Source organism: Gobio gobio (assembly GCF_949357685.1).
Source record: "Gobio gobio genome assembly, chromosome: 5".
NCBI classification, from domain to species: domain Eukaryota; kingdom Metazoa; phylum Chordata; class Actinopteri; order Cypriniformes; family Gobionidae; genus Gobio; species Gobio gobio.
The window spans coordinates 14,693,968-14,711,588 of record NC_137101.1 but is presented as its reverse complement, the minus strand read 5'-3'; the positions used below and the strand labels follow the sequence as shown (position 1 = coordinate 14,711,588).

Sequence of the window (17,621 nt, the reverse complement as noted above, 5' to 3'; positions counted from 1 at the left end):
ATTTGAGGTCATAATGGACCAGTTTGGCTATTTTGGAATTTAAAAGACAACTTTAAGACTCTTGGGCAAGCTTATTCTAAAGTAAAATCAAACGGGTCTATAAAGGTTGAGATTACATTTGGTAAAAAGGTTCCTCACAGGAGCATCTGTATCTCGTGGAGCTGCGTTTGCTCATCCAGTCTGCGGCCAAGTTTCCCGAGTTGTTTTACCCCAGCTTTAATCAATATTAAATGATTTAGTTTCACAAGATGTTGTTTGTTTAACAAAACTTTCCCAGGTACAGTCACTGCCTGAAGCCTGCCAAAGATACAGGGAGAGAGAGTTTGCTCGACCCAAACATGTTCTCCAGGCGTTCTAGCTTCTAGAAATCGACATCTGCACTGCTTGTTTTTATATATTAAACGTATGTGAGCATTACTATATTCAAACCTACCGGCGAGGGGCAAATTTATCAGCACGTCCACGGAGTTGTTGATGGGTCAAAGGGACCTTTTGATTAGACGTAATGCTCTGGGAAGAGATCTGCCAACGTGTAGGAGACGGAATAATTGTTTGGAATAGGGATTCTCAGCAGACTCCTCTGCTTGTCAGCTGGTGTTTGAAGTGTGCACTGACATTGGGAAAAACTCAAGGGCAGGGGTTGAGCAGGAAACAGCCTCTCAGATGAGAAAAGGAGTGGAGGGAACGAGAACAGGAGAGGAAAAACAAAGACAAAGGCAACTTCACACAACTTGTAAGTGTCGTTTGTGTATTAAGTTGCTCGTGTATGTTTGTATATGTGTTGAGAGAGTTGCTTCTGAATTTTTGTTATTAAATATGAGATGTATGTCCCTCAGAGACCTCTGAAGGACCCGACTAAAAGACCTTGAGTTTTCCAAGACTTTGAGAGTCACCCAACAACATGAAACAAGATGTAGAAGGACACCTCACTTAGTCTACACTCAGGTTGGTCTCCCTTCATCTAACTGTAAAGAAATAAAAAAGTGCACTTTTGGGAACTTTAAACATGATATGAAACGCCACAAGGCTAGCAAACGTCCCTTCTGGGGTGGGATTGTGTGCAGTTGATTGTCTTGTTGTGTCCACAAAAGCATGCTGCGGCCAAGAAGTTGCCCTTCAGTTTGAAGTTGATGTATCTGTAGGCTCTTTTGGGTTTCTCTTAGTTGATCTTCTCTACTCTTAGTTTTATTAAGGTATGAGGCTATATTGTATTGTGAAAACAGTCAAAGGTTGTTTATGTGTCACTATTCACATCCTCAGACCAGGACCATTGGCCATTGGGAGAATCGGGAGAATTCCCGGTGGGCCAGTCATAAATTGGTCCTGCAGTACCACTTCAATGTAGAAGGCACAAGTCTATAATTAATTTTCAATGAGAGACAAACAATCTGCAAATCGACGGCAGTTTTAGTTGCGGTGAAGATGGTGTGCAAGCGATGCTCTTACACCCAAAATCACGTCACGTGAAGCTTGTAGAGCTGAGTGATTCTATAATTGGACATACATTTTGTATTTCAAAAAGGAAAGGAAAAAAAGTGTTCCCTAACAGAATTTATTTCCAGAATGTTATTGAAAACATATTCACTTTGAATAATTCAGTGCTTGCCAAACACAGTTACTTCCTTTTTTTTACTTTTAACGAAAAACAAGAATTAGGAAAATTACCAGGGCTTTTATAAATAAAATAAATGAAATAAAAGTAAAATATAAAAAGTATAATATATTTTGATTACACAATTAATTAAAATCCTGGGCTAAAAATGGGCCCCACTCTGGCCTAATGTCCTCAATATCCAACTTCTCTGCTTCTTATAATGTATTTGTAATGTTTAATTTCAGATATTTTAAATCATGTAGGTAGTTATTATTAGTCAATTATATACATTTGTTCCTTAAGTCTGACAATAATAGTGTTATATACTGCGATCAGGCATAACTTTATGACAGGTGAAGTGAATAATACTGATTATCTCTTCATCACGGCACCTGATAGTGGGTGGGATATATTAGGCAGCAAGTGAACATTTTGTCCTCAAAGGTGATGTGTTAGAAGCAGGAAAAATGGGCAAGCATAAGGATTTGAGTGAGTTTGACAAGGGCCAAATTTTGATGGCTAGATGGGTCAGAACATCTCCAAAACTGCAGCTCTTGTGGGGTGTTCCCAGTCTGCAGTGGTCAGTATCTATCAAAAGTGCTCCATGAAGGAACAGTTGTGAACCGGCGACAGGGTCATGGGCGGCCAAGGCTCAGTGATGCACATGGGGAGTGAAGCCTGGCCTGTGTGGTCCGATCAAACAGAAGAGTTACTGTAGCTCAAATTGCTCAAGAAGTTAATGCTGGTTCTGATAGAAAGGTGTCAGAATACACAGTGCATCGCAGTTTGTTGCGAATGGGGCTGGATAGCTGCAGACCCATGCTGACCCCTGTCCACTGCCGAAAGCGGCAACAGTGGGCATGTGAGCATCAGAACTTCATGCAACTTTTTGTTGTTTGCTATAAAATATCCCGTTGTTCCAGGTTGGAGTGCACACACTTTCGGTGTCAAGCATGTGTTGTACGAGGCCTAAAACGACATATACAAATGACACTTTATATGCTGGGAAACCTTGGGTCCTGCCATCCATGTGGATGTTACTTTGACACGTACCACTTACCTAAGCATTGTTGCAGACCATGTACACCCTTTCATGGAAACGGTATTCCCTGGTGGCTGTGGCCTCTTTCAGCAGGATAATGCGCCCTGCCACAAAGCAAAAATGGTTCAGGAATGGTTTGCTAACATCTTGTGCCAGATACCACAGCACACCTTTAGGGGTCTAGTGGAGCCCATGCCTCGACGGGTCAGGGCTGTTTTGGCAGCAAAAGGGGGATGATGTTCATAATGTTATGCCTGATTGGTGTACAGTATAATTCAGATCTGACCTCTTCACTTCTGCAATGAATTAACCAATGGGTTCCAAAATCATTTTCTGGTGGATAAACAGTATGAGGTCAGTAGTTTCCAAACTAAACTTTGCACACTATACTTTTTTAAAATCTAAATGTAAATAAAACAACAACAAAATTAAATATCATTTAATATTAAAAACTAAATTTAAATAAATAAATGATTTTCTGTTAGAATAAAGGTGTACCAAAGACTCTTTTTGAAATTATTTCTAAATATTGATGTGCAAACAAATGAATAATAGTGTTTTCTTAGGGGAGGTTTGCATATACAGTGTCATTTGTATATGTCGTTTTAGGCACATGCTTGACACCGCAAGTGTGCGCACTCCAACCTGGAACAAGGGGATAAATTATAGCAAACAACAAAAAGTTGCATGAAGTTTCCCTGGGTGTCCTTGTGACAGGCAGTGCATGGCATAAAGTGGCACAGTGCGAAAAAGAGGACAACCCACTAGACAACTAGACGAGAGAGGAAACAGTCATGAAGAAAACATGAGACTTGTATTCTCTTCCTCGACACATATTAAAACCGAGCGAGGCTGGAAACGATTAAACAAAATCTACCGTCGAGGGAAAATGTATAAAAAACTTTTTTTTCTATCAGTCAAAACTGTGACAGAATTGTCACAGTCTCCTTTGAAGTTGGCGATGGAAGCCAACGAGGGACCTCGCAAGTGGGTAAATAAAAGATGGAGCATTTCTCCCCCTCTTTCCTTCGCTGGTTAATAGGGCAGCCCCTGCTGATCAAAAGAACATTAGCTTTGATTAATCAATCAATGCCCTGGCGGCCCACTCCTTCCTCTCAATGATGGGGCCGCCAGCTAGCGCACTGAATGAAGGTTAGCGTATGATCCAGACCCCTCCTTACAGCGTGCAAACATCCGGCTGCTGTTCTCACGCTGCGATGCCAGCCCAAATCCCCCACAATCGATCTTTAGTCCCTTTTACTGCTTTAATTTGTGAACCCTTCCCTGCTAATGACTCTGTTTGAGGTGTATTCATTTTACCACAGCAGACTTCATCCTGTCTGCGCTTCCTCGCTTGAAGTCGTTTTTTTGCTGCCACGGAGGTGAAGTTTAGTGCGAATAGCAAGCAAAACATTACAGAATATTTTGAGTGAAAGTAACTTTTGCAGTTTATAGAAATCTTTACAGTTGAGGTCCGTTAATGAGTTCAAATGGTCTGAATTTATATGTACAGTCATGGTCAGAATTATTGGCACCCTTGGTAAATATGATCAAAGATTGCTGTAAAAATAATCCCTTTGATCTTTCATTCCAAAAATTTGCAATGATAAAACCTTCCATTAAAGTAAAAGAACTGAAAGTGGGGAGAAAACTACATTATGAAATAAATGTTTTTTCTCCTAAACACATTAGCCACATTTATTGGCACCACTAGAATTTTAAATATCTCTGAAGTATATTCCCATTCATATTTACATTTTTTAGCATGAAATTGTCCAGTCATGATTTCTAGTTCCACAGGAGTATAAATATGAGGAAGCACAAAGGCCAAATTCCCTTAATCATTCATCACGCAGCAAAAGATTGAGCTTCACAAAATAGTAAGTACCTGTATACTAGCTAAAGCATTGAAAATCCCCATTCCCACCATCAGGGCAATAATTAAGAAGTTCCAATCAACTAAAGATGTTATGAATCTTCCTGGAAGAGGTATGAGGGGCTCTCCAAGGATCACCACTGGAGAATTGCAGAAATGTGTTAAGTCTTGGGGTCCCTACATCACCACATGTTGTTTGGGAGGGTTTGAAGAAAAATCCTCCTCACTCATCCAAAAACAAAGTCCAGCATATTCAGTTGTCAGATACTATTGGACCTGAAGGATCTGAGAGATTGGAGACACCTGATCTCTTGTCAGGTGTTCTCCAAACTCATCAGGCATTATAGAAGAAGACTCTGTTATCTTGGCAAAAGGAGGTTGCAAAAACTATTGAATAAAAGGGTGCCATTAATTGTGGCCAACATGTTTTGGAGAAAAACATTTATTTCGTAAAGAGATTTTCCCCACATTTTCACACGTCAATGAAAGGTTAGATTTTTGTGCTTTATTGTTATTTTTTATAACAGGCTTCTTTGTTTATTTACCAAGGCTGACAATAATTCTGACCATGACTGTACACACACACACACAATAACTGTATTTATCAGTGAGTCATTGAATCATTCACTCCATTGACTCAAATTGGAATGAAACTGTATTGTTGCTACTTTGTCTAAAATATAAGTTAATCAGTATTCACTTCAAAATGAAAATTTCCTGATATTTTACTCACCCCCATCTCATCCAAGATGCTCATGTCTTTCTTTTTTCAGTCAGAAAGAAATTAAGTTTTTTGAGGAAAACATCAAATATTTTCTCCCCATCATTGACTTCCATGACAACCAAAATGTTGAAGGTCCAAATCAATGCAGTTTCAAAGGGCTTCGAAGGGCTACAGAGGCTCTGCGCAATCCCAGACGAGGAATAGGGTCTTATATAGCGAAACCATCTGTCATTTTCAAAAAAAGAAAAGAAAAATGAATATACTTTTTAACCTAAATTGCTCATCTTGCGCTGCTCTGTGGCCCGCCAGTGATTGCGCAATCACGTCGAAAACATCACACTAGACGTAGGCGGAAGTACTGCCTCAAGCGGTCCAACGACGTGCGAGGACTAATACAAATGCCCTTCAACTGACGTCATTGTTTCACCTTTTTTTTTTGCTAAAGGGTATCTAGCCTATGTCTAGCGTGACGTTTTCGACGAGCCGCAGAGCAGTGCAAGATGAAGGTTAAAAAGTATATTCTTTTAACCGATGACCGATGGATCGCGCAGAGCCTCTGAAGCCCTCCGAAGCTACCTTGATTTGGACCTTTGGTTGTCTTGGAAGTCAATGTTGTGGAGAAAACCCCTGGAATGTTTTCCTCAAAAAACGTAATTTATTTTCGACTGAAGAAAGAAAGACATGAACATCTTGGATGAGATGGGGGTGAGTAAAATATCAGAAAATTTTCATTTTGAAGTGAACTAATCCTTTAACTTCTTGAACTTTTGCATAAAATCAATATCACACTCGCTATTGTGTGGAATATCAGCATGAATACTAAGCCTGGGGCTGTTGAACAATAATGCTAATGTACTTATACAAGGTAATATCCACTCAAATGTCTGAATAATTAATAAAAAGCTAGTGTACTCGATGACCAACCTTAACACCTTACTGGTCAGCGTTACAACATTGTGCTACACTCCAAAAAAGTAACTAGTTACGTTACTTAGTTACTTTTTATAGAAAGTAATGCATTGTTACTTTTGTGTTACTGTTTCTCACCTGGGCTGGGCTTGATTGTTTGTTTTTTAAAACAAAAAAGGTCTTTTTGGCAAATGTCAAGGCCCTTATGGAAAAACAAAGTAACTTGCGTAACTTATTTGAAGTAACTCAGATATTTTGTTGTAAATTTAAAAATGCATTGCTTGAAAGAAGTAATCTGATTACGTAACTCGCATTACTTATAATGCATTATTCCCAACACTGGTTTCCCTTGTGATGGTCTGCTATATGCTCCGCAAATGCGAATGTAATTTCATATGACAGGAAAAGTAAACTTTCTTTCCGGAGTTGTGTGTGTGTGTGTGTGTAGGGGGGGCTCCCAGTGGGGGACGGAGCGCTGAAGAAGCCCTGTTCCAATTCTGTCATTGTCAAAGTTTGACATAATAAGCGATTGTTCACGCGCCTTTGTTGAGTGATACAACACAAGAGCAGGGTCCCAATTCCTCACTGTTAATTTTTTGTTGTTTAAAGGGAAAAACACAAGATGTCTATTCCTTTAAGGGATGCTTGGCAGTGCTTATGCTAAGTAATATAATAAACCTGTCGTGATGTCTGTTTGAGCACCTTTTATCTTTCCAAATCCACAGGAGGGCTCTACCTTTGCCACGTCGGAGAGAAGCGGCATCTCTGAAATAATTTAAGTAGCCCTTTTTTGAAAGCCCAGACAAGTTAAGAGAATTCACATCCAAGATCAAAGCTGTGCAGTTGCAGTGCCACTGGAGTAAGTATTGGCTCTCTAGCTTTCCATGTTGCGATCAAGTGCTGTTTTTTGTGTGGTTTAAAGGCTGTGCTGGCTTTTTCATAGCATTAACTATTAAGTTGAGTGTCTACATGTTTACATCCAGGTGTGTGTGTGAACAGCTAATGAAGTGTCAAGATATATATGATGTCCACCAATGGAAAGCAGGCGCTTATTATGTACCAGCCAAAAGATTGCTTTATCTCTAACACCAATGTTAATGTAAAGTCAACAATGGTCATTCATTCTGTTGCTTTAAATGATTCAATACTTCAGCAGGCTTTAGATTAAATGGGTAGTGCGCTCAAAAAATTAAAATTCTGTCATTTACTAACTCATTTTGTTCCAAACCTGTATGTTTTTTTTTCTTCATGGAGCACAAAATTAGAAATATTTATTTTACTGTTTTATGTTTGACATGAACGTTTTACTGTTTGACATTTTTATCTCTCAAGTATGGTAATGTTTGTACCCATATACAATAATAAAGGTAATACTGAGATAATAAGAAATTAAGAAATAGTCACAATCTGATAAATAAATTTCAATTGTGGGATATAAAGTCGCAATTACCTTTCTTGACCCTGTGCCGGAAACAAACTTCCTTAGTCAAGCTCCAACTTGGACTAAAAAATCCCTGCATAAAAGTAGTCTGTATGACTTCATGTACTATATTTTAAGTTTTACATTTACAGTTATTAATTTAGCTGTTGCTTTTATCCAAAGCCACTTGTGGGATGCAAGCAGAAGAAATAAACCAAGTGTGTGACACAATATAATGTTACTATACCACATTCTAGTAAGAAACTACCTTTTTTTAATCAATTAGTAACTAGTGCTGTACTACTGTAATTAAGTTATTTTTAAATGTCTGTCTGTCTCTGTCTGTCTGTCTGTCTCTGTCTGTCTGTCTGTCTGTCTCTCTCTCTCTCTCTCTCTCTCTCTCTCTCTCTCTCTCTCTCTCTCTCTCTCTCTCTCTCTCTCTCTTCTATCTATATATATAAATATATTAGTGGTGGGCATAGATTAATTTTTTTAATCTAGATTAATCTCACTGTAATCTTGGAATTAATCTAGATAAAAATGGCTCATTTGAATTCTGATGAAGGCATTCAGAATATGTGTGCTCGTAAGTGATCGTTTGTCTTTTTGTAGTTTGAATGATAAATAACTTCTGTCCCTTTAAGACCTGACGCACGCATGGATCCCAAACACTGTTCCTGTGAGTTACGACTGTGTTTACGTTAAAACTCACCAAGATGGGCATGAGACATTTTTGAGTGTATTTGACCATTAAAAAGATGGAAAAAGGAGCTCATTTTTGCACTTATATGTCAGAGGCGGCTTTATTACGTTGTGTGTGCGCTTCAGATGCGAGCGCGAAATCTGCGGGAATTAGTAGAATTAACGTTATGTGCAACCCCGCGCGAAATTCAGACCGGTCACACCTAGGCATGTGTCGATATCAAATTTTCATGTTGCGATTAATTGCTGAAGCTTTTGTCACGGTATTATGGTATTATCACGATATTGAAATAAATTGCAAAAAAAGTGGTCATACTATAACAGGTTTAATAACTTTCTTATAACAAAAGAACCAAACATTTAAATACAATAAAGCAATACACAAACATGTATAAAGTAAACAAATATTTAAAACAGATTAAGTGCAAAATAACTATAAAGAACAATAGGTAACACTTTACAATAATGTCTCACCAGATAATGCATTAACACTAACAAAGAATGAATAGCTACATTTTTACAGAAGTTATTCTTCTTTGATAATGTTAGTTTTAAAAAGCAACTGTTAGTTAGTGTAAGCTCAGGTCCATTAAATAATACAGTTACAACTTTTGATTTTAATAATGTGTTATTAAATGCTGAAACGTACATTTAACTAAGAATAAAACATGCTTTAGAAGTATTTTTCATTATCAGTTTGTTAATGAATGAACTAATGTTAAAAAAATAAAAATATATGGAGAAAATAATGGAAAATAATGGAGCCTTATTGTAAAGTGTGTGACTGAACAACAGTCAGAACATATTCAAACAATATATAGGGCATGTAATTTAGTCCAGATTAGACAGTTTGAAAATGAATAGCCTTAAGTCTTTTCACCGTATCGTTTTGTTTACGAGGGTTACCGGGGAAACAGCTGCATTTCTGCTGTTCCGTCAGCGCCCTCTGCTGTCAAAGACTGAATGTGCACTTCAGCGCGTCTCCTTCACTCGTTCCGCCATGTGCTCAGCTCATGCACGGTCTGTTTACATTAGTGCGCGTTCCTCTTTGACGTGTTGTTCATTTTAAACGGTTGATGGGTAAAGTATTCTTAAAATGCATTCTAAAAATCTGAATAATTCGTAATAAATAATTATTCACTGTATTTTGAAGTGCCCACGATAACAATATTGTGCATGTTCATTATTGCGGTATATCGTATTACCGTTTACCGGTGCATGTCTAGTCACACCAACACTAACACGCTGTCATGAGGAAAAATCATGTTCAGAGGGTTAACCAGACTGAATGAGAGGAGGCGGGTTAGTGTCAACTGGCTGTCGGTCGGAGAGGAGAGGAGAGAAGAGGAGAGCGCAGCTGATATCGATACTGTAGAAAACGAGTATCGTATCGTTTCAGATATTTCGCACACAGGTATATACACATAGGTTCGAAGACTCATTCCCTCGCCCCTACAGTGCAATTCTGCGAGGTGTACATCCGCGCTAAAATATCATGGTGAAAGTCATCATAGCTTGCGTAGTATAGACGCAGCTCCCAACCCAACTTTGAGAATAGATTAACGGCGATATTTTTTGTATCGCCCGATAAGAGTCTCGTTAACGCCGATAACGGCCCACCACTAATATATAAATGTATATATATAACGTCGTTAAAAAGTTTGGGATCTGTACTTTTTTTCGTAACATTATACATGACTTTACTGTCACTTTTGATCAATTTAATGCATCCTTGCTGAATAAAAATATTAATTTCTTTAATTTTTTTTCCAAAAATTCTTACTGACCTAAACTTTTAAATGGTAGTGTTACAAAAGCTTTGTATTTCAGATAAACGCTGTTCTTTTGAACTTTCTATTTATCAAAGAATCCTGAAAAAAATGGTACACAACTGTTTTCAACATTGATAATAATAATAATAATTATACATGTTTCTTGAGCAGCAAATCAGCATATCGGAATGATTTCTGAAGGATCATGTGACACTGAACACTGGAGTAATGATATATTAATGATATTTGTTGTGTCTGCAGAAGCATTGTGTAGCCACTAGATGGCAGTAGAGGAGAAGGAAGAGGAGAAGAAAGAAAGTAAAGAAAGAGAAGATACACTCGTGCCTGTGTTTGCTTCTTTATTTTATTACAGTACATACAAACATCACAATTGGCGACGAGGATGTCGATTACAGTTCCTTTACCGGCTCCATTCCTGCCATGCCCTGGTGAGCCTTCACTTACTTTTACAGTCTGGCTAAAAATGTTTGAAAATTACCTACTCGTGATCGATGCTACTGGCGACGCATGGCCGGAGGAAAGAAAGCGAGCTGTTCTGCTACATGCTTTAGGCACAGAAGGACAAAGACTGTTTTATAACTTACCAGACACGGGCAATACTTATACTACAGCCGTATCTGCACTGAAACAATATTTCGTTCCTGCAGTTAATGTTGTCGCAGAGAGACACAAATTCAGACAAAGAACACAGCGGACTGATGAAACTGTTAACCAGTTCCTTGCTGCTTTGCGGGAACTTTCGGCTGCATGTGATTTCGGAGACATGGAAGAACAAATGCTACGTGATCAGCTCGTGGAGCGAGCAGCTAATTCACGCGTTCGGGATAGACTTTTACTAGAAGCGGACCTCACTCTGAACAAAGCTGTTTTGATAGCAGCGCAAATGGAGACTGCATTAAAGAACTCTGAGATTCTTTCAGACACTTCACAAGTACGAGCCATACAAAGTCACCGGAATGTAAAACAACGGGACAGAAATATAACACCTTCCTCTTCGTCAGAGCGACCAGTCGCTAACGCGAGACAACGACGTTCATGTTACCGTTGCGGATCCAACAACCATCTGGCTAACAAACCTTCATGTCCAGCGATCAAAGCAGTATGCAATTCATGTGGAAAAATTGGGCATTTTGCAAAAGTTTGCCGCTCATCACAGAAACAGGTACGTGAGATTGAGATACCAGAGCTCACTGTATTGTACATGAATGACCCTAAGACTGTGACAGACAAAATCCTCTGCTCAGTGCAAATTAAAACCAATGACGGACATTGTCAGCCAGTGGAGTTAATTGTGGACACAGGCTCTTCAGTATCCATTATACCCGAGAGCATGTACCGTAAACATTTCACTTCATGCACCCTCAATCCAGCGAAAGTAAAATTAGTTTCCTATTCCAAAGAGACTATTCCAGTGCTGGGTTGTTTCTCTACGAACGTCTTCCATGATGGTAATACAGCGGTGGGCACATTCTACATAGTAAAGTCAGGCTCACCTTTGCTGGGAATGGATCTGCTGAAAGCTCTTCACTGTCGTATTGAAGGCGATACTGTGATCACGAATGAGAATCCGGAAATACTTCCAGTGCATACGGTAGGCTGCGCAAGTGGATTCATACACAAAGTGAAAGTGAAAGAGGGTTTCACTCCTGTTCAGCAAAAATTGAGAAGACTGCCATTGTCAGTGAGGCAAGCAGTTTCAGATGAACTGAAAAATCTGTTGGAGCATGACATAATCGAACGGGTTGATGCATCTCCATGGGTCTCCCCAATTGTAGTGACACAGAAAAAAGGAGGTGGAATTCGCATGTGCGTTGATTTAAGGGAGCCTAATAAGGCTATAGTGATAGATAGTCACCCCTTGCCCCATATAGAGGAACTGTTGGCTGAATTGCGTGGGGCGACAGTATTCTCAACCATAGACCTAGCCTCAGCATACCACCAGGTTCCATTGCACCCGGAAAGTCGAGACTTAACAGCATTTATTACCCTGGACGGCCTGTTTCGTTATAAACGTGTCCCATACGGACTGGCTTCAGCCGCGCCTGCTTTCCAGAAAATGATGATGACTATACTGCATGGATTGTCAGGTGTTCAAGCTTATCTGGATGACCTAATCGTTTATGGCGCAACAGAGGACATCCATGACACTCGCTTAAATGCTGTACTTCACTGTCTGAACAAGGCAGGTCTGAAACTAAATATGCAGAAATGTAAATTTAAGCTGCAAACACTTAAATTTTTGGGGCACACAATTTCTAAAGAGGGATTGCATCCAGACCCCGATAACGTAGCTGCTGTTGTACACGCGCCTGCGCCCCATGATTCTGCCTCACTGCGCTCATTCTTGGGCCTCACATCTTGGTATAGTAAATTTATACCAGATTATGCAACAGTGGTTGAACCCCTGCGAGAAGTTTTGAGAACCTCCACTGACACAAACATTCTCTGGACTGATAAAGCTGAACAAAGTTTCGTCACACTGAAGACACTCTTATCAAAGAGCCCCATTCTAGCTCTGTTTGACCCCCGACTGCCAACTTACGTGAGTACAGATGCTTCTGATTACGGTGTGGGGGGTGTTCTTTCTCAACTGCGCACTGATGGTACCGAGCACATAGTGGCATTTGCCTCTCGAACTCTTTCGCAAGCCGAAAGAAAGTACTCGACTGTGGAAAGGGAAGCACTGGCTTGCGTGTGGAGCATTGAAAAATGGAGAACGTATCTTTGGGGTAGACATTTCGTTCTGCGCACCGATCACCAAGCCCTTACAACGCTTCTTACATCCAAAGGAACAGGGAGAGCTGGCATGCGAATTGCCAGGTGGTCAGCCCGTCTGTTATGCTATTCCTATGATGTGGCATTCCGCCCTGGGAGGTACAACACAACAGCAGACTGCCTATCTCGGCTCCCCTTACCTGAGACCAGTGACTCAACAGATGAACCAGAAATGGTTGCCACTGTTTCACACTTACTTGCCATGTCAGTCTCTGAATTCTCTTCTGCATCAGAGAACTGCCTTCAGCTAGCACAACTTCGCGCACAAATTGTGAATGGCTGGCCTAAAAACAAGAAGTCAGTGACACAAGAACTAGAGCCTTACTTTCACATCAGACATGAGCTTTCCGTGGAAGGTCCGTTGATTATGCGTGGTGATCACTGCCTAGTAGTCCCATTATCACTGCGTACAAGACTGGTGAATTTAGCTCATGAAGGACACCAAGGCATTGTACGGACAAAACAAAGACTGCGCGAGCTCTACTGGTGGCCGAAAATGGGCAGAAGTGTAGAGACTTTGATTGCCTCATGTTTGACATGTCAGCTGAATGACAAAACAGCCAAGCCTGCACCTGCACCTCTCATACCTGTGAAACTACCTAATGGTCCATGGGAAAAGGTAGCCATCGATATTGTGGGACCATTTGAGTCTGCTACGTGGGATTGCCGCTACGCCATAACACTGGTGGACTACTATAGTAAGTGGCCAGAGGTAGCTTTTGCATCGCAAGTGACAACAGATGTCATAACAAACTTTCTGGACACCATCTTTAGTAGAGAAGGAAACCCACACTGTTTAGTGTCTGACAATGGTCCACAACTAACATCTACTGCTTTTGCTGATTTCCTGAAGGAGCGTAACATTCATCATGTGTACTCCAGTGTATATTATCCACAGGCCAACGGGGCAGTTGAACGATTTAATAGGGTGTTGAAACAATGCATTCAATCTGCAATCCAGGAAAAGAAGCCATGGAAGTTGGCTGTGACGCAGTTTTTGCATAATTTCCGAGCAACACCACATGCTACCACGGGGGCTACACCTTTCGAACTCCTTCGTGGTCGCAAGATGCGCACAAAATTGAATGTACTGCCTGCCTGCACGGAAGCGAAGACCTATTCAGAGATCAAAGACACTGTGACACGTAAACAGCAGAAATGTAAAGACTATACTGACAAAAAGAGAGGAGCTAAGGTACCCAAATTCAAGGAAAAGGACTGGGTGCGTATTAAGAAACCAGAGCATGTTCATAAAGGCTCAACAAGGTACACTGCTCCATTTTTGGTGAGAAAGAGAGTTGGTCCAAACACGTTCTTGCTGGAGGATGGAAAGAAATGGAACGCTTCTCGTCTCACTGGAGTTCCAAACGAGGTGTTGATAAGTTTGAGAAAAACACCAGAAGTGAAACCAAGCTTACAGCCTCAGGTTCAGGTACAAGAACAGCAATTGAGTAACAGAAGAAGTGTGAGAGTTCCTAAACAGCCAGCTTGGTTGAAGGACTTTGTGTTACGGAAATAAATAGAGGTAATGGTGCTGAAATAGCCATAATTCAACAGTTGTTGTTTTGAGTTGTTTACTTGGTTAAGTTTAAATGTTATTAAGGCACTCATTAAAGAAAATGTTCTTTGAAGTCCTCAGGAGTAATACACCAATGGTTTTACTAATAGTACTTTACAGTATTGTTGTAATGTTCTAGTACAATACCCCAATATAAATGCTTCAAAGAAAGGGGAAATGTTGTGTCTGCAGAAGCATTGTGTAGCCACTAGATGGCAGTAGAGGAGAAGGAAGAGGAGAAGAAAGAAAGTAAAGAAAGAGAAGATACACTCGTGCCTGTGTTTGCTTCTTTATTTTATTACAGTACATACAAACATCACAATATTCAAACCGAAAAGTTATTTTAAATTGTAATAATATATCACAATATTACTTTTTTTAATATAAAATAAATGCAGCCTTGGTGAGCAGAAGAGACTTCTTTTAAAAGCATAAAAAATCTTACCAATCCCAAACTTTAGAAAAGTAATGTATATGCAGATAATCTTAAAATTGCATCATGTTCAAAAGGTTTTTGCAACCATTGCCATTTTGCTGCCAATGGTGTTGATTGTTGGTCATTGTTGAAGCCGCAGCCTGTTCCTCACTCGAAGTCATCGACTTTCCAGACTTTCTATCAACTATATTGTAAGAGCTACATGACTCTTAAAAGATTGTACTTTTCCTGTGTGGAACACAGAAAACAAATAACTTCATATAGGTTTGGAACATAAGGGTGAGTAAATAATGGCAGAATTGTCATATTTAGGAGAACCTTTTCTTTAAGAACATCCTAATGTTTGTGTAAGACTCATCTGAACACCATTACACGTAAGGTTGGAGAAAAGAATGTTCTTTCGCTAGTTTCTTTCTTCATCTCTTTTCATTCTTGACAGATAAATCTGCTGGGATTCTCTCTTTTTTCCTTACACAAGAACATCTCTAATTTCATCAGCTCTCCTGACTGACAAGCATCATTACGGATAAAATTATCTTGGTAATTATCCTGCCGAAAAGAGATTTATTTCCCTTTGTGAGGAGGAGAGCGGATCCATGGGGCCACGCAGTGATCTGCAGCGTGGAGACGCTTCGTTAAAATAAGCATCCTAATGAGACGAGCCCTCCTGCAGAGCGCCGAGGCCCAAGCGTTACGCCTAGCAGGAGCACTCGCTTTTGTTCAGATGTGCATTAAGTAAGCGTGAACACGGTATCGTCTGCGTTTGGAGGACCACTTATCGAGGAATTCACAGTACGTAATTATCTTAATTTGCACCCCGGAGCCATATCCGATATGAGACCTTCCGCCCATGACTGCTCTGACGTAGCTCACTCGTAGGCCCGTGCCACGGAAAGGTGTCAAGCTACTGTTGGAAATGTGAGATGATTAACAGAGAGTTCGTTGACTGAGATACTTGGAGGTATTTAGTTTGCAAAACTTTTCCTGTAGTTAAGAGTTTTGAAAATTTGAATATGAACTTGCTTGAAATTAGACTTATCTGTTAACCTGCACTGGTTCGCTGAATATAAAACCATCATGGACAATAGCAATATGAATTTTCGAATGATGGAATTAATTCTGTTTTTTTTTTTTTGTAAATCCCCATGAAAGTATACTTTTGGCTGAAGCATTTATTCAAGGTGATTTACAGCTATACATTTTATCAGTTGAGATGGGATTTGAACTCACAACCTAGTGCCACGCTCTTCCAAATGCATTGGGCATATCGCGCATTTTGAGTGGATTTGTGATGGTAATGTTTTCTAAAAATGACTTTTTTTCCCCCACTTAACTGTCGTTTGTGTGTTTGATTTTCATAATAGATCATTAGCAATTGTACAGGTTGACTAATTTTGTCATTAAACTCAGTTTAGGTGAAGCTTATGGGGAAACGAGGTCTTTACAATAATGAGCACCGGTGTTTGCCGTAATTAAGTGCAGAACAAGTAGCCTCTTTTCCTAATGGCTCTGCTAGTTAAGGGTCATTGTCGATGGATAGGTTATTAAAGACAGAAAGAACTTAAGAGGAGCTGCAGACAACTTTCAAGAGTACCCAAGGAGGTTTTTAACCAGAAGCCACCATGCTGTTTCTGTGATATTACAGTATCTTTTGGTAACATTATTAGTAGTTTGCAGTTAAGAGTACTGATGGACTTAAGGGATCTCTAACATTAAAGGGTTAGTTCATCCAAAAATGAAAATTCTGTCATTAATTACTTACCCTCATGTCGTTGGACACCCGTAAGACCTCCGTTCATCTTCGGAACACAAATGAAGATATTTTAGTTGAAATCCGATGGCTCAGAAAGGCCTCCATTGGCACAATGCACTTTACACTCTCAAGACCCATAAAAGATACTAAAGACGTTGTTACAAAGTCCATCTCACTACAGTGGTTCTACAATAACTTTATAAAGCGTGAATTAGTTTTTGTGCGCAAAAAAAACCCTAAATAACGACTTATATAGTGATGACGATTTCAAAACAATGCATCATGAAGCTTCGAAGCGTTATGAATCAGTGAGTCGATTCAGCGGTTTTGGCACGCGATCCGAATCATGATTCGACTCACTGATTCACTATTCTCGGCGCTATTGTTAAGTTATTGTAGAACCACTGTAGTGAGATGGACTTTGTAACGACGTCTTTAGAACCTTTTGTGGGTCTCGAGAGTGTAAAGTGCATTGTGCCATTGGAGGCCTTTCTGAGCCATCGGATTTAAACTAAAATATCTTCATTTGTGTTCCGAAGATGAACGGAGGTCTTACGGGTGTCGAACGACATGAGGGTAAGTAATGACAGAATTTTCATTTTTGGGTGAACTAACCCTTTAAGAAAGGTAAAACGTTTAAAGTTCCCCCATTATGCTATTTTAAAAGACCCTAAGTTTGTTTTGGAGGTCTCCTACAATAGGTTTACTCATTTCTCAAAGAGTTTGTTTGAAGATTCAGTCTCTTTAAACCCATCCTTACGGAGTGCCTACTCTGCTCTGATTGGTCAAATGGCCCAGTCTGTTGTGAGTGGTCAACCGCTTACACCACGTGTCGGAAACAAAACACCCATAACCATTTCTGAATTTTTGTTCTATAGTCTTCCTCAGCACTTGAGCTGTAATATATAAAAAAAAGTATATAGGGGCACTTTAAATAGTTTGAAGTGTATAGACAACTTTTTATGTCATAATTATGACTTAGTATCTAATAATTTGGACATTTATCTCATAATAATGGTTTAGTATATCAATTGACTTT

The 17,621-nt window shown here is 39.7% G+C and overlaps 1 long non-coding RNA gene across 1 annotated transcript; it reads left to right on the top strand.

Moving 5' to 3' along the window:
* The first annotated feature begins 302 nt into the window (after positions 1 to 302).
* Positions 303 to 16,160, top strand: LOC307126754. The gene is made up of 4 exons (XR_013816534.1): positions 303 to 733; positions 837 to 945; positions 6,871 to 7,004; positions 15,269 to 16,160. It is a non-coding gene; the product is annotated as an uncharacterized lncRNA (long non-coding RNA).
* The last annotated feature ends 1,461 nt before the right edge of the window (positions 16,161 to 17,621 follow it).